At 48.5% G+C, this 22,351-nt stretch overlaps 1 protein-coding gene across 1 annotated transcript in view; it reads right to left on the bottom strand.

The window, feature by feature from the left end:
* The window catches only part of Eya2 (EYA transcriptional coactivator and phosphatase 2), a 241,229-nt gene extending 224,744 nt beyond the window's left edge, over positions 1 to 16,485 (bottom strand). Inside the window, exon 1 of the mRNA XM_023720813.1 lies at positions 16,467 to 16,485. The gene's annotated coding sequence lies outside the window, so the exon portion shown is untranslated. The remainder of the gene's footprint in view (positions 1 to 16,466) is intronic.
* Between the last annotated feature and the right edge of the window lie 5,866 nt (positions 16,486 to 22,351).

Here is a 22,351-nt window from a genome sequence, read left to right on the forward strand (position 1 = left end):
CTCTACAACCACACCACCCAGAACATGCTCGATTTTGTCAGTTCTCGGAAGCTAAATAGGTCAGGTTTGGTTAGTACTTGCATGGGAGACTATGTGAGGGTTCCCCTGCCCTTGCAGGGCTGCTCATCGGATCACAGAGCACTCTCCCCTCCTGGGGAGCATGGTTCTGGGGATCACAAACCATTCCCGGTCCTTAAATCCAAAGCTGGTAGAGATGTTCTCGGTGAAACGAAGGCCTAGCTGCCAGCCCTGACTTGTTTCACTTCCTTTTTTGTATCTCAGATCCCTCATCAATAAAATCAAGGCACTAAAGTGAGTTCCACTGCTATAGGAGAACCTCATAAAGGACTAGGGGAGCCAGAGAAGCTCAGTACATGCACCAGCTGATATACTCCATAGCATGGCTCTTAGCTTCAGGAGTCGCTGGATCCAGGTGCCTCAGTGAGTCACAGGGAATCTTTTGCCTTCTGTATCTTGTTTCTGTTCTCCTCTGTGCTGCCTTTACTCTCTGACACGCATTCTTTGAACAAGATGGTCATGTTCTACTAGTCTAGCAGCCCAGGGCAAAGAGCATACATTCTCCCAACAGCTCCAGCCAAGTTCCAGAACTGGACCTTACTCAGCCTGTGCCCAAGCTGACGACCCTGGACGGCAAGAGGACAGAATGCTGTGACTGCCCTGGCTGAGGCCTGGAAGTCTACACCAGCACTAGGATTAGGCACAGGAAATGGGGCAGGAACGCCAGAAGACATCAGGCCAGCATCATTCACTACCAAGGACCAAGACTAGGAAGGAAAGAAAGCAGACGTGGGGCTATGTGTAACCAGTAAAGCACTGTGCTGGTCTGCGAGGTCGCTGTTCTCCCTCTCACCACCCAGCGCTGGCACCCAGGTCCAAGTAGGCAGCTCCACCTATCTGTCTCACCTGCTACACTCTGAACAATTCCGGAAAGCAGGGGACCAGGTCTGCACTGCCCATCACACGTCACAGCCTGAGCACCCAAGCAGCTGCCCTGCTGAGCACCAGCAGGGCCTGACCACTGCAAGGACTCCATGGGGGCTATGGACGTGGCACCCAGCTGCCACTGGGATTTGTCAAATAAAACGTTAAAAAACAACACATAAGAAATTGAGCACCCTCAACCCGAAAAGAAAACAAAAGCTCAGACACTACTCTTTCGACTGAGCCAGTGTGGCTGTTGAGAGCCCTCTTGGTCCACCTGTTTTTTCCATTTAGCAACAGACCAGCGGTCAGGGCCTGCTGTGAGCCTAGACTCTGGTTTTGGGGCAAAGCCAGGAGGCTTTGGGGAGCACAGAGCCGTGAGTGTGAGTCCTGGCTCGCCACATCCAACCTGCCAAAGCTACAGCATGGCCCTCGCCCCTGTGACCTGCAGTCTCATCTGGAGTAGGGCGCAGGCACTGCCAGCTGCAGGGTGCACGTGCCTTCATCTGCCGATGTTTTCTTGTGCTTGTCCTTGGGCTGGCACCCTGCTAGCTGCCTAAATGACAGGCCAGTGCCAGCTGACAAAAGGCAGATTATGCAAAAGGTCACAGAACTAAGTATTTAATTCTTGTGACAAGCTTAAGTATCTGAGGAAGTACAAGATACTACAAATGCATTTCCAGATTTCGGGATGGGCTGACCACCGGGCCAAGTGCAAAGTATTATGGGGGTCAGGTTACACTGGCTCTTCATTATTATCGTACTCATCTGACACCTGTACTCCTTACAGTTTTCTTGAAGTGGACTCCTTTTCCCCTTAAATAAACTGAGACTCGATCTGAGAATTACCACTCTTTCATGCACATCTTAGGTTCTCTCATTCTTTCTTGCAAACTCACACTAAAGAGAACATGTGAGAATTAAAAGAAAGTTCCACGGCTTGTTCCGCATAGTGGACAGGCTCCCTCCTCATGCCACAGTCGGGCACACAGCAGGCCTGCGGAGGGCCTGTCCTCCATCCTCTGGCCTACTCTGTTGGAGAGAAAGTGCCCTTGTTTCTGAAGCTTGGTACCCCAACTCTTCTCCCCACAGCTCCCTTAGATATCCCCAAAGGAAGCAAAGTGAGCCCTAACCCAGATGATGATGTATCTTAAAACCAGAGTGGATGGCAGGGTGGCTGTGTGCTACAGCTTACAGCTAGGATAAAATCCAGGAACGCTTATCCGCACATAATCCCTCACACGTTCACTCACTGACACACACACATACATACCCACATATCTGCAATGTAATGGCTCATGCACACACCCCCACATGCACACTGACATGCCCGCAACACGCATTCATCAATACACTTACACACACAGTCACTCCAACACCCATATTCACACATGCTCTTTCTTGAGCAGTTAAAGATTATTTCATGTTTTTAAAACTTCTTAATTTGGTTTAATAGCATTTCAAGTTTCAGAGAAATGGGGCAGATTTAGGTCAAACAAGTTAATGCTGCCTTAAGCAAATAAGTGGAAACTGCAGCCCTGGCCCTGTGGATGGCTGGCAGGGAAGGAGAGGCGACCTCAGGGAGCAGAGGGGCCGCTATTTTCAACACTGACATTCTGTTCGCATATTAAATTCAAAGAAATCCTCTACCCTGCCACAAAGGAAAAATACTCTGTGCTATTAATTTTTAAACAAGCGCCATTTCTGTTGATCTTTTGTTCCTTTGTTTTTGACACAGACACAAGTTCAAGAAATATATGACTTTCCTCTCATTGTTCCAAGAGAGCCAGCAGGAGAAGCTTTGCTCTGCTCACCTGGTATCCTTGTCTGGTGACGCTAGAGGGACAGGCAGGGATTGTGGCAAAGTGAAGAGCACACGCTCTGGGGAAAGCAAGATGCTGTGACTGGGATCCTCAGCTGTCACTGCACAGGAATGCAGCCCTCATTTGGCACTGGTCCCACTGGCCCCAAAGAAGCCAGAAATCTGGTTTTTTATATGGAATCTCCTGATTTTTAGATGTTGGCAACTCACTCAAATCAAAACATCCTCGGGCCAAAGAAAGCACATCTGTGGGGCAGAGATGGCCACAGGCTGCCTATTTGTGGCCTGTGAGGAAGGAGAAGAAAAACGGGGCTTGGGAGCCAGAGGTCTAGGTATGCCCAAGACTGACACCAGCTCCCCCTAGGGGGCAGCTCCTCACTTCCCCAGGCCTCAGTTTCCCCATCTAGATCAAGCAAAGACCAGCTCAGGCCATCTCCACACTTTCCTACGTAGACTTGTCCGGAAAGCAGCCCCTGGGAAGAACGGTGCATCCAGGCTACGCAAGGAGCCATAACCTGACACCGTTTCAAAAACCAGTAATTCAACCAGAAAAGTTTCTCTTCCCCGGCTGAGGTTTTGGGAGGCAGTGGGCGTGTTTTTTAAAAAAACACAACACACCAAGTCAGGAATTTCATCAAGAGAAACGTGGCGGCCCTGGGACGGCTCGCATCTGGGGATCTGTTTGCTGGGAGTACACGCGGTTCTGCTGCCCACAAATGACAGCTCAGGCAGGGAGGCACTGTGAGGCGGGCACGGCTCCTCTGGGACCCAGAGTACAGCAACTTGTGGAGGTAAGGGGGGCCTCCCGGGGGCTGCGCAGAGGCAGACAGAGGCAGCACAGGGCCGGCTCACCACCACCTCTCAGGCATGAGCGCTCCACAGCCTCTTGTGCTTGGCCCTGCCTCGAAGGTAAGTTAGAACATTGGCTCAACTTCTTTTCCCTTCTCCTTCTGGAACAACAAGTGCCCTGATACCTCTATTTATGCCAGAGAACCAGGAGCCTGGCCCACTGCTGAGTGTTTCACAGGCACGATCTCATTCAACCCACAAGGAGCCTCATCACTCCTACTGCACAGATGGGAAAACTGAGGCATGGGAGGCTGAGGCCATGAAGTAAGCGGAGTCCAGATTTCAATTGGTTGAGCAAATCGCAGCCTTCTACGATAGTGACTCTAAGCTTTGTCAAAGTGTGAGTTCTCCTACAGAATTTTAAGCTTTCAGGAGGCTCAGCCAGCACATCTGCCATGGAAAGAGGCTGGTGATGGGTCCCTTGAGCAGAGATGACAGGCTTCTTCATGAGCAGAGGGAAGGTCTCAGTGAGGTGGTGTAGTACTCTGTAGAGTTTTCTGGTCCCCATTTCCTCAAAACGAGAAGTGGACTGGGAGAGCCAAGGAAACCAGGCACAACAGTGCAGCAGAGGGTTAAGTGTGCTGCCTGGAACGTGCTCCGGGGGCCACTGTGCACGCGCCGTCGCACCTCCTGGGTCTCTGTCACGTTTTCTTGAAACAGGCCAATAAAATGAGCTGCCTGTGGGGAGATGGCAGGATACCTAAGGCACACCCAGGTGCTCCCGCCGGCCTGCCCGCCTGCTCCTCCCACTGCCAGCCCAGCTTAGGGAACGGTGGCTTCTTCCCTGCAGACACCGAGGCCTGATCCTGCAAACACCCTGGGCTCCTCCCTTTGGATCTCAATCCAGAGCCAATGCTAGCGAATCTCATCAGTTCTGCCTTCCAATATGTCCCAAATCCAGCCACTTCTGACAGTCCCCCGTGCTACCACCCTCAGCCGAGTCCCCCCCTTCAGTCTCCCCTTGGCTGCCTTTCACTCCAACATTTGAGTCTTAGGACAGCCAAAAGGATTCGGTCACATCCTCCTCGGGTCTTGCTTCTCCTCTGCTTAGCGGTTTCTACCCCATTTGGGGTAGAAGCCCAAAATGAGACCAGTGCCCAACAAGGCCCTGGTCACTCCTCTGACCACACCTGGCCTTTTCTCCAGCTTCAGCTCAGAAACCTCAGGCACAGCCCATAGGAGCTCACTGTGCCCTCCTGCCTGACAGTTACAGGAAGGCACAAGAGCTGGGATAGAGAACCGGGAGCCGGGGTGAATTTCATAAATTGTTAGACCATTAGTTGTTTGAAAGGGGCCCTGGTGGAAGCCTTTATACCAGGGTAAGTGGCAGACCCTTTACTGATAGTTTCCTGGCAGACCACAGCAATGACTGCTCAATCTTACATCAAGTTAATTTAAATTTTAAAAGTCTTCCTCATTCTATTCCCATACTCCCTGACATCACACACACACACGCACACACACACACACACGCACACACCCCTTGCTGGCTTTATTTTTCTCCATGGTACCTGACACTTTGTTACACTAAGTTATATTTTCTTGGGTTCTTTTTCATCGCCTACCTTCCTGCCACCCAAAGCAAAGGCTTCACAAAGGCAGGGACTTGTGAGTGTTGCTCACAGGTCTCGCTTAGTGCCCAGGGAAGTGGGAGCCTCACGGGTGGTAGAGTTTAATAGTCTGTGTGGAGTGGATGAATGGTGGCTGGGTGGTTACCACAGGAAACTGAATGGGTGGGAACTCAGACACATGACATGATTTAAAACACTGGGGAAAGGCGAGTGGCTCTCCAGAGAGGTGGCAACAACAAGAAGTTTGAGCCTAGGGAGAATGATTTCTCTCCCTGGCCATTCCCGCCACTGAGTTTCCATTGTAGACCAGCTACAAGCTACAAAGATGTAGTAAGCAACATTCTGAACTAGTCTTGGGATAACTCACTCTTTGTACTGCAGCTCGCAGAGCCAGAGCTAGAGAAGACAGCCAAGGACACCCAGAGCTCTACTGGTCTCTCCATCCACTCTTTGACAAATCTCAATAGTCACCCATGGTCCCAAATTCACTGGGAAAATTTTGGAGAGGAGCACTGGCTTAAGAAATTCTGCCTTTTTTTTTTTTTTTTTGTAAAAATACAGTTGAACCTCTCATCCAATGCTGAACTTCTTTCATGACATCTGAGGCAGGTGTCCTAAGCAGCTCCAATGGCTGACACGTCCATCAATGATTAAACTAATGCCAGCCAACTTGTAACTTCCATTGCCAATACTGAGCCCACCGGGGCACCATGTAGAGCTAGGACAGGTATCCCCTGTGCTTGTCACTTTGTGGCATGGTGGGTGACAGGAACACAGGACCTATGTTTCTGACAGGAGTCTGGTTTGTGTGTGGCCATGTGAAATGCCATCCTGTAATACAGTACAGGCCTCCATGGCACAGAATTATACCCCAAATGTTGATAGCGCCAAGGTCAAGGGATCTCAACTTACCCAAAGAAAGATGTTTTCTTTCATGTTTTAAATACTGTGGCAGAGCTGACGCCACCAATCCAATGGGAGAAGGTGACGAATCCTGAGCTTAAGGCTCTGACAGACAATAGGGAGCAGTGATGACTGGGGTGTGCTAGTCTGTCCACCCAAAAGGGACAGCCATTTCCTAGCTGCAGTCACTGAGAGTCAAATGGAAATGTGGTCGGAGTGCTGACAGATCCTGTGAGTTTTTAATGGAAGCCAGAAATCTGCATTTTTGTGTGAAAGATCAAGACTTTCAAATGTTGGCTCCACTCTCCTTTTTAAATGCTTTGCAGACCAAACAAAATGCATCTTGGCTGCTGGTCTGCGCCCTCTGTGCTGCATCAGATGTTACTGCAGAGCCCCAGGCGAAACACGGACAAATTGGGTGGTGGCAGTGTGTGTGTGGGGGGGTGCTGTTCTGTGTGCACGCTTGCAAGCAGCGCAGAGCTCCGAGGCGGCACAGGCTAATCACCTGAAGCCTGAGGACATCAGCACAGCCAGGGTCCTCCCTACTCCTGGGGATAGAGTTGTTTCCCAGTCTTCCTCTGAAGGCCATCAACTGTGCTTGGATAGAGCATTCCAAATACATGAGTGGCAATTTTATGCAAAACACCATGAAAAAGGTGATGAGCCCATAAACAGGTGGGGGACAGAATGGTAGTAGGTCTTTTTTTTTTTTTTTCAGAACTGGGGATTGAACTCAGGCCCTTGCGCTTGCCAGGGAAGCGCTTATTCCACTGAGCCATCTCCCTGGCCCTGGTAGTAGATCTTAAAGAACCCAGGCCAGGGGAGTAAAGGAGGAAACACACAGGAGGGGCTCAGGCCCAGGAGAAGAGTGGAGAAGGCTTTATCTGTATTATAATACAGTTTGGGGGCCGCAAAGAGGGAGTCCACCCCCACTCCCAGCGCAGGTTGATAACTTCAGTTCGGGATCTGGCTCTCTCCTGCTCCACCCCTAGCTCTAGATGTGGTCAGCACAGATCCTCCTGAACAGGGCCAGGCTAAGGCACGGCTGCATTTGAGTTCCTGAACCAGCCATACCTGAAACTAGACTCCTAAGAACTTTTTCTTTCCCAAGTCAGCACATTTCTCTGACCAACTCTGAGGTAGGGTGCCCGTCACTGACACCCAGAACAATCTCAACAGCTGGACGTCCCCTTGGCTGGGAGTTTGCTTCACACCAGCTTGACGGCTGAGAAGGCAGGTGGTATATATTCAGTATCATCAGCCTGGGCACCCCAAGGGCTTTCCTTGACACCCCACATTCCAGGGCCACTGAATCGCTCTGTTCTTCAGCCTCGTGCAGAATCCTTCAAGTCCCCTCTTCCCCCTTTTACATCTGTTGCCACTGGAACCAAACAACACAAGAAGTTCCCTGCCATTCTGAACAGTGGCTGACAAGCATTTATGAAGCCTGCAAACATTTCACCACTCCTAAATCAACCCCAGATGACATAATAATCATCATTGTGAAACGGAGGAGGGTGGATTTGGACCATCTTGCCATTCCCCGTGATGAGCGCTGAGCAGGAAAACTCCTGAGAAAGACATAAAAATGGAGCAAAAGCTGATTGCTCTTTGGAAGAAGTCTCAGCCCCAGCCTCATGGGACCCAAGGCCTACTTTTTCCTGGAAGCAGATTTCTAGCATGTCTTGGCGCCCTTGCTGGTCAGGAATTGGAGACAGCGAGAGACGAGAGACAGAGAGACAGAGAGACAGAGAGACAGAGACAGAGACAGAGACAGAGACAGAGAGACACAGACAGAGACAGAGATTTCAGTGAAATTAGATGTCGGGGCAGCAGCTGTTTGGGAGAGGGTTACAGACTGTGAGCCCTTTTGTGTATTTTGTTGATGATTTTAAAAAAGCACGACATGTCTCAATATTAAGTCTAGATTTTGGTGCCTTTGGAAAAATCAGAACCAGGCGGCATGGAATCTGCCCCTGAATGGCCTGCAGCCAGGCTGCAGCGCAACTCATCAGGGTTTGTTACCGCACCGACCTTGTTAACTGGGACATGCCTGGCCTCTCTGGGTTTCTGATTTCAGACTTAGTCTCTGTGTATTTTTAAAAAGCATTTTAAATTTATAGTAATTTTGATTTGGGACAGAATGGGGGATGGATTCCAAGCAAGGCCAGCAGGGCCCAGCCCCTTCACTTGGCCTCGTCTCCATAGGCATGTTAGCACGCTGGCCCCAAGCACTCTGGCCGGCCCCAGGTCTTTGGTACTTGCCTCTGCTTTCTAGAATGTTCCCTCTCCCGCCTTCAGTGCTGTGCTCGCTAAGGTCTCCCGGGAGCTTTCCACCCACCTTCTCTTGATTATTTCCCTCACACACTTATCATGTCTGACATCCTGTATACTTTACATATGGAAGTGCTTTATTTTCTATCTCTTCCACTTAATTAGAACTCCACAAGGGAACAGATTTTGATCCTTTCTGCTCTTGGTTGTATTCCCCGTGTCTAGGATGTTCGGTGTTTGTTTCTGAATGAAATAATGAAAGAAGGGCTGGCCTGATAGCTCAGCAGACTAAAGTGCCTGCTTCAGCAGAGCACAGCAGCCAGAGTTCAATGCCCAGCATGCCGTGCTGGCCCTGCTCCTGGGGCATACTGAGATGGAGATTGAGACTGGGTGTGGACTCGCCTGTAATCCCAGTACTTGGGAGGCTGAAAATAGGAGAATCACTATGAGTCCGATCTACATGGTGAGACCCTGTAGACCCTGTTCTAAACACAGAAAAAAATAAGAATGAATGCAGTTTGTTTATGCCAGAGGAAATCGAGTCTGGGTAGGGTGGTGCACATCTGTAATCCAAGCTACTTGGGAGGCAGAGGCAGGAAGTACAGGTCTGAGGTCTCAAAATAAAAAAGTAAAATAGCTTAATGGGAGAGCGTTCCTGGGTGCAAGTCCCAGTACAGAAAAGAGACACAGATAGGATTTGGCTCAGCGGTAGAATGCTTGCCTAGCAAGCTGGAAGCCCTGGGTTTGGTCCTCGGCACCAAAAAAAAAAGAGAGAGAGAGAGAGAGAGAGAGAGAGAGAGAGAGAGAGACAGAGACAGAGACAGACACACACACAGAGACCAAACAACAGGAACAGGGATATTTTAGAATAAAAATAAAAAGATGGAGAAGGTCGGTGAAAGGAAGTAAATTACAAAGCCTTCTCACCTAGTCACTGAAAACCAAGTGAACCTTCGAGAAAACAAATACATTTTCTGGAACAGAAGAAAATGAATAAAAAATACAGGGGCCGGGGAGATAGCTCAGTAGAATAAGTGCTTGCCTGGCAAGCACAAGAGCCTGAGTTCAATCCCTGGCTCCACCAAAAAACAAAAACAAAAACAAAAACAAAAACAAAAACAAAAACAATACACCAAAACCCTAAACAGTCTATGGCTGATACTGGACAGTTTCTCTAGGCCCACACTTGTTTTTGTGTTTCTCTCCAGTTTTATCCCAGGCCATCCAAGATTCCTAGCTCATCCTTTTCCTCCTTCTCACACTCTGTTTACTTTCTTTCTTCTCTCGTTTCCCTTCTCTTTTTTCTCTTCTTTTCCTTCCCTTGACAAAATCTTGTGCTGTCCAATACTGGTCTCGAACTCAAGCAATCCTGTTGTCCCCACCTCCTGAACAGCTTCGACTATGAGCGAGCACCAACCTCCGGAGGGATCTACGCCACAGACTAGTGTTTACTATGGCCAACCCTCTCCCCTGCATCGGCCTAGTCCCTCATCTTGGAAGGCTCCCATGGCTAGTGGCTCAGTGAGTTCTCAGGTGGGGGACAGAAAGGCAGAAAGCAGACTCTGCAGCTTGGACTTAGGCCATTTGGAAAAAAAATCTGACCTCTTTTCCAGCTTAAGCATTGCCCCTTTGACGTTTCCTCTTCCCTTCCACTCTGGACTGCACCAAATGGTCACTTTTCCCTCAACAGGTAATAAACAGCTTCTGACCATCACCGTGTGGGCCAGGGGTCCTCCAAAGCAGGTCCCATATCTGTGACCCCTGATTCCACTACGTTCGATTCATAAAGGGGGAAACTGAGGCTGGTGGGGTAAGTCAGCCCAAGAACAGAAAGATGGTGGGTGTCGTCACATTCCCTATAAAGATACTCAGTCAGGGAAAGGACGGGGATCCAAGGAACCCTGCATGCAACGCTAGTCCCATGGGTTACAATGGTGCTGAAAGACTCCTCTCATCTGTTGATGTCACAGCCACTGTACTGTCACAGTGCAGCGCACAGCATCTGTGCTTGTGTTGGTTCTTACGGGGTAACACACTGTGCTGCCGTTGGCAGACACGCTTTGCACACACAACTGCGTACAGCATGTAACATGTGACAATGGATAGCGATAATAAACTCCTAGGTTACCACCGGTTCATGTATTTGCTCTACTGATTTCTTAGAGTGGAAAGAAAGGTTTAAAGCTAGGTACGGTAGTGTATGCCTGCCCTGCCAGCATTCTGGAAGGCTGAGGCAGGAGGGTCACAAGTTTGAGCCCAGGCTGGGCAACTTAGTGAGCTCCTACCACACACACAAAAACCTAGATAGAGAGCTAGATAGAGAGACAAATAGACAGACAGATATAGAGAAGGTAGCCTTAAGTACTGGAGGGAGGAAAGTAGGCTTCCTGCAGAGTGGCCCGCCTTGTCACACTAGCAGAAACCTTGTCCTCCTTCTGTTACTGTGTCTAGACTGCATGGAGTAACTGCCAGAAGTCGCTTCAGTTTACATAGCCCACAACGTGGTGCTCACACAGCTATGAAACCACCTAATGGTCTACGACCCAGAACACGGCCCTTATGTGGCTGCAAGACACTCTGGATCTAAGCCCTGAAAGACTGGCTCTGAAGGCCTGCACTCCGCTGCACCGGAAGCTAACAGAGAACACACACACGTCCTTGTACAAAACTGGAAGATAACAACTAACACTTAAGCTCCCTTTGGTTTCTTCCCTTGCCTGTCCTTAATTAGCTCATTGTGCAGTTAAACGAAGGTCGAGGAGAAGGTGGGCTTAACTCTTTCTATAGGGGTTAAAGAGGCAGGGGGTTCAGGATTACAAAGACAACCTCTAAAGCCATCCTCCAGAGTCCAAAGTCTGGCTCTACCCTCTCACTTTCTGGGTGACCTTGCACAAGTCACTTAACCTCTGTGTGCCTTACTTTCATCAAGTATTATTTAGTCAATGGAAATAACACTAGCAATGGGAGCCAGGGAGATGGCTCAGTGGAATAAGCGCTTCCCTGACAAGGGCAAGGATCTGAGTTCAATCCCCGGTTCCACCAAAAAAATAAAATAAAATAGAAATAATACTAGCAATACCTTTATGAAATCGTGAGGGATAAGTGAATGCCTACCGTGGTTCAGAACAGATCCTAGTGTGGAGCTAGCACTCAGATTATTGTTATCAGTGCTATACCCATCCAAAGACTGGCCCCTCTTTCAAAGTAATGAGACACAGACCCCATATACACAGCCACCAACAAGCCCTGCGATCCCTTTCCCCTCTGGGAGAGACATATCTGTCATCCCATTCCCCCTGCAAGCAGACAGCAGAATTGTAATTCTGGTTAGTAAAAGAACCTGGTCATTTAGGTAGATTTGTTGTAAGCAGTTTCCAGGGTTAACTTTTAGAGAAATGAGATCATGCCTTTAAAGTGAATGTCTTAGGAAAGGCTCCACAGCATCCTACTCCTGCTTCAACTTTGCATGCGAATCCGGCCATGCTGGGCGTCACGGCTGCTATTAATTATTTGCGCTGGGCTTCAGTTTTAAACTTTTTTGTCTCAAGCAGGAAAACCTTGTGAAACTATTCGCTTGAAATGTTTGTGGCACGTTTTCCAAATGCATACCCAAATAAATACGCAATTCTAAAGAGAAAATATGCTCATGCCTACTATGAGCTAACAGGTGAAGGTGCACACGCCCCAACAAACAGACGACTCATGGATCCTTCCAGAATATCTAAATCCTGAGACTGCTGGCACTTGACAACAGCAGGACTATTCTTAGAAGGAGGAACTTTCACTTTCACCCTTTCCTCTGAGTACTCCTGGGGCAGGTCCAGTTCCCTAAGAGAATTCTGAGCTGTAGAATATCATCTCAGTCGGGTGACAAATGCGATGCAGAAGGCTTCTGCTCTGAGCCACTGAGCAGGGTTCAGAGGGCTCTGGTGAATTTCCAAGGTCACACTGCAGTGTGGCAACAGGGACTGGAAATCCATCACCATGTTCTCCCCAGCAGCTGCTCCACCGCTGACCATCTGCCCCGTGACCCCATACTACAGCCCAGGGAGGAAATCATTCCTCCTGGTGGCAGCCAAGGCAGAGGTTCTTAAAGGATTTCGTGTGGAGAAGGATTTCAAAGTCCACTTCCACTTCTTTTTCTGTTGTTTGTTAAGGAAAAAATCCACTGGGTTCTCCATGGAAAGAGGAATAAAAGTTTACAAACACTCTGTTTAATGATAAGGGATTTGTTTTCCCTTATCCTGGATGGTGCTGGGTGGAAATGAAACTCCTGGCCTCATATAGGCTAAGGAAGTACTCTACCACCGAGCTACGCACTTAGCCCTGTAGGATGCTATTAAAATGTAAGAATGAACCCCAAATCACTGGTTGTTCAGGGTCAGGTCTCCCGAGTCCATTATGATTGTCCCATTGTCCATGTGCATGTGTTAGAAGGTTTGTCCCTGGTGGCAGCACAGCCTGTGCTTTGGGTCACACAGACCTGGAATGGAATGTCACTGGGCAGCCACTCAACCAAGTCTTGGATTCTTCAATTGTTAGTGGACACACCTGCATCATGGGGAGTTTTGTTTTGCTTTGTTTCTCGAGAGAATTAAATGTGCTTTCTGAAAGGGCCTGGTATATCAAAACTTCTATGAGAGACTTGAAATCTGCGCCTTTCTTCTTCAGCCCAATCCCTGAGTGTGTTCAGATTATTTTGACTTACACTCCGCAGAGGCACACTCGAGTACTTCCATTCTCTAAAGGCGCTGATATCTGGGAAAGCTCTATTCAGTGGGTAACAGCAGTAGAGGCTAAAACACCCACAGTGACAGCACACTCTTGCGCTGTGAATGGGAAAACTGAGGCAGAGGCGAGCTTTGAGGCCCGAGTGTTGGGGTCCGAAGCCCAGGGTCTCAACAGTGCCCTCCACCCTCTGTAAAACCTGGTGCTGAACATAATTTAGATTAGGATGGGGGGGGGGCGCTATCAGATCTGGATGGTTCCAAGGGGCAGCACTCAGAGCTGGGGTTAGGAGGCGGCCAGGCAGGATAAGGCAACTGGAGAAAAATGAGAAATCCTTTGTTTTTCTTTTTCAACTCATTAAGGCCTATTGAGGGGAGCAAGAACCTCATTTTTTTTTCTTCCCCTGACTTCCCTTTCATTTTACCAGGGAAACGTGCATTTCAAAGACTACTCAATAGTGGCGTTGAAGTCTCCAGTTCAATCACAATGTCCCCATTGTGGCTAGGGACTCGCTGGCCTTTAAGCTTGGGTTATAAAAATTTGGTCTGAGCCCAAAGTCTGGCTTTAATAGAATATTTTAATTTTGTTTAATGAATATCATTTTAAATCTATTTGGCAGCTTCAAAATGTGTGCTTGTATTTTCAAATTAAAATTTACTCGGGTTCAGCGCTTTCTGCAGGGGGGGGGGAGGGCGCGGCACACAGTGGGGGCGATGATAATACAAGATACCATTTATTGGGTGCTTACTATGTGCCAAACGCCCCGCTACAAGCTTTACATGTGCCACCTCACTTAACGCCTACAGCTACGCCATGAACAGCAGCCCCCGAGCTGCTGAATGCAAAGTGGAGAAGGCCAGAAGCGGTATGTCAGAGTCAGTGTGCTCCAGAGTGACCAAGACTTGGCTGGCTCTCAGGCCGGGGCCTGTGCTCTTGACCACACCCCGCATCCTCCCCAGATGGACCAACAGCCTCTCGGTCCATCACTGGTCTGGTATGCAGCTGCAATTCTCTATCAGCTCAGGAGCTAGCGGATTCCACGTGGCTAAGCACAGTGGCACAGCTTACCATTAATAACAACACAGGTCTAGTAGGTACTCTTGCTGGGCACAGTTCCATACACTTTATATTTATGAAGCCTGGCTCATCAAATCTCTGAGGAAGGGGCCCTATTCTCCATTCCGTTGAACAGATGGAGAAACTGAGGCACAGAAGTTTGGAGACTTGCCTGAAGTTAAAGAGTTGGTAAACACCAAGCAAGGATTTCAGTCCAAACAGCTGGGCGTCTGGCTCACGCTCTGAATGTCCTGGTAAGTCAGCGCCAAAGCTCAGGCTCAAGAGGTCTCGCTCTCCTGTCTCCTGCCCACTCCAAGGAGCCACTGCGCTGTCTGGGGGGTGGGGAAGCACGGCCAGGTCCCATCATGCCCAGCGTGGTTGCAGGAAGGAACCCACTAACATGGCTTCGCTCTCACTGAACCGATGATCAGGAGAAAAGCGGCAGAAGGCAGACCAGGATCCTGCTGTGCAAGGTCCTGAGCTGGGTCCCTCTCACCTCTAGATCTGCAGTCGTGATTCTGATCACGGCTGAAGGAGCGTCACCCAATAAAGGGGAGTAAGTAGAACGGCCTTGGTGGTCTCTCCCCACCACCATGGAACGTGTCAGGCACCTAACCAAACTTGTGGGAGCGGGTTATGAAATGTCCCACGCGTATGCTCTTCCCGATCAGCAAACCTGCGCTTGTCACACTGCAAGAGCTCAGCGCTGCTGGTTTTTCTGGACAGGGCCAGGTAACCCATTTCTGTGGGCTGTGTGGTACTGCAGTAGGTAGCCAGCCCTGCCTCGACAGCCACCAGCAGGATTACAGCCACCTGTCACCTCTGCAGCTGCCAGCCTCAAGCACATGCCTATTTCTATCAGCGCAGGTCCAATGCTCTGCAGAAGTAGCTGACGTCTCTTGCTTTCTGATCTGAATTCCTGCGCCTGTGCAGCAGTTACTATCCACAAAGCAACAAAGTGGAGACTGACTTTAAAATTCAGCTCTCCTGGTCACACCTGCAAAGGAGGATCTCGCCCCCAGGCAGTGGGCTGTATGTCCTAGTGCTTGGGATTAAAACTAGGTTTAAGCCAGTGTCTGACACAATCTGTGCGACCTTGGACATGTTACTTGACCTCCCAGAGACTCAATTTCCACATGTGTCAAATAGGGAGTAATAGCACCACCTCCTGCCCACCAGTATTTGGAGATAAAATATTTCCTTAGCACAGTGCCTGGCACATAATAAATGTTCAATAAACACGGGTAACTTGTTCCAACCAAGCGAGTCTCAGAACTTGTGTCCTTTCAAAAGCAAAAGAAAAACTAATTCACTGCAAATAGCCATAGAAATGATAGACAACATTTCCAAAGTCAGGTTCTTAAAAGGTACTCTAGGGGTCCCAAGGGCCCAGAAAATTCTTCACTCTAGATCAACCCACTGGCGATCCCCCAACCTCCCTGGGCCTCCCCTCAGAGTCTTTTCTTGTGGGTCCCTGAGCAACGCTGAGACATTCCAAAAGTTTCAGAGATTTGCTGAGTTTAAGACATTCTTTCTCCTCTCCTTCCCCCACCCCTGCACACCCGACCATTAGCTTCTCTGGGGAGTAATGGTCTAGTTAGCAGGGGGAGCACACCAGGAACTCAGCCCCTTGGCAGATGGGAGGTGAATAATCTTCTGGGCTCCCTTTTCTGTCATGGCTGGATGAGGCTAAAATTCTCTGTTGACAACACAGACACAAGTCACAACTTGTTGTACCACATGACACCATCCGGGCAGTGAGTCTCAGCTTCCTCTACTGTACCAGTCACACAAAAGGCCAAAGGAGCACAGCCCCCTTCTCCCCCTCTACCCTTTCTCAACGTAGCAGGGAATTCAGACCTTGCCAGAGAAATGTTTTTGAAACAAAAGCCATGATACATGCAAAAAAATATACACCCTTCCCCACCAAGGAAAACAACCGATTTGCACTGACACCTCCTCTGTCTCTCAAAAGTTGAGGTTTACTCCTTACACGAATTTCCATCAGCCCCGGGGTTGGTCCTGAAGTCGGGAATGCGCAGATACTGTCTTAATCTGCCTGTATCTCGGGAGGCTGCTGTTCAATGATGACATAAAAGTCTGTCCTTATACCTTGAGCCTCAGATACTACAATCACAGAAGGAACAATGACCACAAAAAAAAAAAAAAGTTTGGGAGACTGTTGATGCCTTGACCACTATGTCACTATGAGAAGGGGACAGAAGATGGAAGAACTGACCAGAGGGACACAAAACATTTCCATCTTTGGCTTCTGCATATACAAACATCCGGAAGGAGGGAGGAGTAGAGGGTCTCAGAACCTGAATTTTCTCTGGAAAGTTCCAAAGGAGTCCACAGTTCCAGCTCCGTCTGTCTTCAACAACACGGCTTTACTGGTCTTCGGGATCCAAATCACACTGAGATCAGAAACCCCCTTTTTGTGTCCACCTCCACCCGACACGTCTAACAGACAGGAATTTCGACTTGGCCGGGGTGCCGAGCAATAGTGGTTTTCGCCCTGTTTTGGTGACCTTCATAGGGCTTATTTATGCACTTCAAACTCATGACCTAATCTATGTTGGTTTGGCTTCTCTTCTCATAATAGCAGCCTGTAAAAAGCTTTTGAGAATTCCCTGTATTTTCTCATTTTGGGTCAAGAAAACAAAATCGATATCTAAGTAACCTTAAAAGAAAAAAAAAAGGCCTGCATAATCTGAAAATTTGGAATGTTTCCATCAGGACTGAGACCATCTCTTAAAACCTTAAGGATAATGAGAGCTAAGCCCTACATTTGCACTTTTAAGGTGAAAGATTTGGTAACAGTGCTCATGAGAATTAGTGAAGGGGCACTCTGACATCAAACAATGGCATTTAAAACTTACGTTAAAGCAATCACTGTGAAGAATTTTTTCCGTGTTTTTTCATTTCTTAAACAGAAGTGTGTATGTTTTCAGCATAGTTTCTTGCTGTAATTTTCTTTCTTGGCAAACCCACCTCTTACCATGAAACCCCAAGTATGCACGCTGCAGAAACAATAATGGTGGAAGCAGACCCGGCTGTCTCTGGCATGATCTTTCTTTACAAAATTAAAATGTCTTTTGGCTAATGTGCTATATATTTCAGCCCTGAAAGACCATTCTTGGGAAATAAGGGGAAGAGAAAGGGGAATCTGACACATTCGGAGGCTGCGAGACAAGCGTTACTTGCTACGTTCGCGCAGTAGTCAGATCCTCTGGTTCCATAGTCTTTGGAGGAAAAAATATGTTGATTTTTATCATCTTTCCTCTAGTTCTGTTCCCAGCGAGCTGATCACCCTCCTACTGAATCCAAGCAGATATGTGCATATCTGTTACATCTGGGAATGCACAGACTCCAAAAAAAAAAATCTAACTTTACTGGCTACTCGAAAACAGGGGGAAAAGGTCCAATGCCATTGAAATCACACATATTTTATGTTACTCACTGTGTGTTATGAGACGACACGGTTGATACTACCTGATAACAGTTTCTAACCTACGCGAAATCCTTTGTCCAGTTTTAAAGATGTTTAAATTGGCATTATTGTGCATCGGAGTTCCTGTTTTAAATTTCTCCATGTATCTGAAGGCAGAGACAGCCTTTTTCAAAATAGCACGAGCAGACACATCTGGCCTGGAACTACTACGGAGAGAAGGCGATGACAGCACGGACGAAGCCCTGTGTCTGGAGTTGGGGCCGTGGGCTGAATCCCTCTGCTCCATCCTGCGGGCTTCCCCCCAAAGATGGGTCTCTCCCCAAAGACCCTCTCTCCGCCCCCACCGACCCACAGCCGCCTGTCCCAGACTCAGGCCGCCCATGGCCTCCCTTCACGTTCAAAGAGGCAAAGAGGAATCGTTCTGGTTACCTGACTCTCAGGGCCACCTGTTCCAAATTACTCTTCGCTCTCCAAATGTTTAGAATCTAACCCCTAACGACACCCACCCATAACGATCCAGCACCTTCCAGTAAACTTGACTGGAGCTGCGCCTACCGTAAGGTTTTAGGGCCTTTCCACTGCCGGTAAGTTTATTGACTCATTTTAGGAACTGAAAGGCGTATCGTGAGTATCGAAGTAACAAATCAAATTAGCCCTCATCACTAAGCAGACATTTTCCTTCGAAGACCCATACCCAACCTGCTAAATACGACTCCTAAAGATTCGTATATGTTTTCTGAATATTTACTATGATGTTTTCTTCCATTTAAAACAACAGCAAAAAAAAAAAAAAAAAAGTAAATAAAAACAGGCCAGGTTCAGAAAATAATTTGCTCTGCACATTAAAAACTACTCAAACTTCGCATCTCCCTCCAAGGGGAACGCGAGCAGAAGTCTTCCTAGAGTCAGCATTTTCGTAGCACATAGGGAAGGCATATTTTGCAGAAAACCAAAGGCCTACATTTCATTGGCACTCTGCTTCCCGGCTCTCTTTGGTGTGAAAGGGCTGGGCAGAACGCACACGAAAAGTATTTGGGAAGAGTGGACTTTTGGGCTGGCATTCAAGTCCTCAGTAATCAACAGCAGTATTTTCATACTGATTATGAAATTATTATGAAAAGACAGGAACAACAAATGTAAAAGCCGCTGGCTTCCTTTGCCTCTTTTCCCTAAAAACACTGGCAGGTACTTTCCTACCTGGAAATGGACTCAAATCACACGGAATAAAGGCCTGGCTCCTGGCTCTCTCATTCATTTATAGTAAAGACAGGTGAGTCCCCAACTTCAGTCCCCATCTCAGGAGTGTCACTTCAAGTATTTGATTCAAGGACCTGATGGAGGGAGTTTATTCTCCTGGGATTAAAAGAAGGTGTTAGGCAAAGCTATTAGGCCAGCTAAGATCTTCCAACAGTGAAAATGAAGTATTGTCTCCAGCGAGTTCCCTGTTAATTGTCTTCCTACCAGAGTCTTCTTATTGTTTTGGAGAACTGGGGCTGTTTGAACAGTCATGAAAGATGGGGGGAACGGTGGGGGTAGGTGGATAGAGGCCTTGAAGAAGCTGCTGTAACACCAGTGGAAGGGGCTCAGGAAGAGGGCTGGGAAGGAGCGAGGAATTTTTGGGTCTCTGTGTGTGTGTTTTCTGTCAACAAGCCCTGTTTTCTCAACTCTGGGGTTAATTCTCTGTGAAGACATTCCCCTCCAGCAGTCTACCAACTCCCATTACAAAGCAGCTAGCTAGGGGAAAAGTTTCCTCCTCCCAACAAAAATCCACCCTTGGAAACCGTCAGAAAGTTCGGCCTTTGGAGGTAACAAGCTAATTAGCCTCTTCCTTTCCACAAACCCCACAGATCAGAAGGACTACAAGTTTAGTGCCAGGAAGGGCATTCTTTCCTCTCCTACATGATCCATGTCAGAACAGACAGTCTGGATTTTTACCTGTTGCCCAGGTGAGGTCCCTTCCTATGTGACAAGCAGTCCCCAGCTTTTACACAGCACATGCACCCTGGGCCTGTGGGCACTGCCTGACGTGCAGGCTTGTGCTTCTCCCCCAAGCAAGCGTATGTGGAAGAGGCCTGCCCAGCAAAACCCCACTCCCAGATTTAGTTGCCACTGGCTCTTTAGAGAAGACACCGGGCACACATGTTTAGGGACAGGCATGCCTCTGAGCAAGATCTCTCCTTTCCCTGCATTTTTTCCTGAATGCCACAGGTGTCCTCTCTCTCCCCAAAAAGGTGTCTGTCAGGAGCAGCTGAGAACCACTCCTTCTCCCTATAGCCTGTGATTTTATTATACAAGGAGTTTATTGCTGGCCTAATTAGTTTCAAACTGGGCAGTCCAGCTGAGGACACCTAAAAAACATCTGGTGGAGGGAGAGAGAAAAGAGCCTCCGTTCTGAGCTAGTTAGGGTTGCATTTCTGCATAACTCTGGTCTCCTGCACCCAACACAAGTTATCTTTGGAAAAGTAACTGAAAAATTAAGGAAACGGCTTCTTTTTCGTGGGAAAGGAGTCATCTCCACACGGGGGAACCAAAAACGTCTTAAAGCAGCTGTTCTTAGACAGTGCACACATCTTCACAAACTGCCAGGGTCTCCATAGTGTGCTCAGCCTAGTTCAAAATGGGCTTAGTTACACCACAGAGCCTTTTCCTAAAGGTTTTTCTGTTCCCCCAACAGCATCTAGCCTTTTATCAATTTATCTGTCTGGAACAAGGCTTGCAATCTCTTGCCTTCAATTTAAAGCACAAGTAATACCGCATACTTGAAACAGCATGTCTAGGGTATTTTTTTGTCAAATGGTAATCTTATAACAAGTCAACAACTTGCATCTCTTCCTGATGTGTTTATCACCACGCAGAAAAAAAACAAAAAAAAGCTTCTAGAACTTGATTCATTTAAAAAAAATTTTAATCTCAGAGCATCTTTTAATTTTATTTCCTATAGTTACTTGCTACTAGAAAAGTGATTAGTTTGTTTCTGGTAGGTTCTTACATATACACAGGCACTACACTAGGTGAGCTAATTCAAGATAGAGAAAAAAATGCCAATTCCTTTAAGATGAAAGAGTTAATGTCGTGAAGCTAAGGTTACAAGAATGAATACGTACAAACCGCTTTAAAAAAATTAAAATGCTCAAGTTCTTCCAGATCTAGCCGTATTAGTTTCTTTCACAATCGCAAAATTCAGTTTTCCTCTAAAGGTAGGGAGATTTTAAGTACAAACACAATTTTATGCTCGGTAAAAAGCAAGATTCAAACCATTATCGTTTGTTATATAAATGACTCACTAATTTTTTTCCAGTCCAAGGAAGTCTAAATTCAATGAAACAGTAAGTTTGGGAGGTTTAGGGCGATGCAGAAAGGATAGCGGGAGAGGAAGTGGAATGAACCTTTCTTGGGTAAAATTCACCAAAATATTTTTTTTTAAATAAGAACAATCATTCTGGGAAGCTCTGGGAAAGCTCTCTCTGTGTCTGTCCCTAGCTCTCTCTCGCCCTCAGCAGCAGCGCGCACATACGTGTGCGCTTAGCGACAAGGTAACAAACAAACGAGCCACAGGCTAACGAACCTATCCTGCGATCACAGAAAACTTCAGGCAGGCAAGCAAGGGTCCCGGTTGGAAACACAACAATTGTCAGCTAGTTTTAATTTTCTTTGAAGGGAGGTCCGTAGCTCAAACATAATTCAGTCCTCCCCAACTCAAGCAACTCAAACGTAATCCAGATTCTTCGCAGCGGAGTCAGTAAAGCACCTTCCTTCCCCTGCAACCCGGCCACCAAGGAAGACTGCGAACTTTCTCTCCTTTCCCCGCGCCTCCTCTTGGAAAGGCACCTATCTCCACCAGAAGTGATTTATACCTTAACGTCACAATAAAGGAAGATTTTAGCAGTTACACAGCACCTTGAGGACAGAGAGGAGAAAATAAAATGGAGTTCAAAATTTTGCAACACCGGTCTCGCTTTGGAAAGAAAAAAAAAAACAAACAAAAACTGATGGGATCGAGAGCGCAGCAGCGGGCGCGCGCTGTCACCCGGAGCCGAGCCGCGGCCCCAGGACCAGCAGGAGCCTGGCGCGCGAGAGCGCTCCGCGGATTTCGCGACACGCGTTATTTTCGCCGCTCACAGCTTCCTAATATTCCCTGTGCTCGGAAACTGTTTGGGGGGTCACCAAATGCATTTCAGGAGCTGGGCCGCCTCGGCCATTTAACGTCCCGATTGGTGGCAAGGATACAAGTTCCCCTGCCGTGCTCTCCCACACCCACAAAACCCTCGCCTCCTTCGGAACGCGCTTCTGATGGGAGTTTGCGAAGTTTCGCCGCCAGCTCCAGCCGGACGGTGCCCTTCGCGGCAGGGGCGCGGGCCGCGCGCACACGGACTTTCCCAGAGCCGAGCGGCGAGCGGAGCGGGAGGCCCCAGCCCGGGCCCCCGCGGTGTGCTCCGCTCCCCGGCGACGCGGTGAACGCTGCTGCAGGGCGCGAGCGCGTCCCTCGGTTCCCCGCGCCTCTTGGAAGAGCGCCGGTTGGAAGAGCGCCGCTCGTCGCGAAGCCCCGGGCTTAGCCGTGGAAGGAAGCGCGGCGGCGGCCGCGTGTACACCGCCTGCGCGCCGTGCACTTGTCCCGCGCGCGGAACGCAAACTTCCGAGCGGCGGCCTCAGGGTGGCCAGGCGCGCGCGGTCACCGGCGCAGGCAGCCCGGACGCGGCCTTCCCGAGAGGGGCTCCACCCGCGGCCCTGGCCGCCCGCGAGCCCCCGTGACCC

This window comes from Octodon degus, unplaced genomic scaffold, assembly GCF_000260255.1.
Source record: "Octodon degus isolate 3935 unplaced genomic scaffold, OctDeg1.0 scaffold00077, whole genome shotgun sequence".
In the NCBI taxonomy this organism is placed as follows: domain Eukaryota; kingdom Metazoa; phylum Chordata; class Mammalia; order Rodentia; family Octodontidae; genus Octodon; species Octodon degus.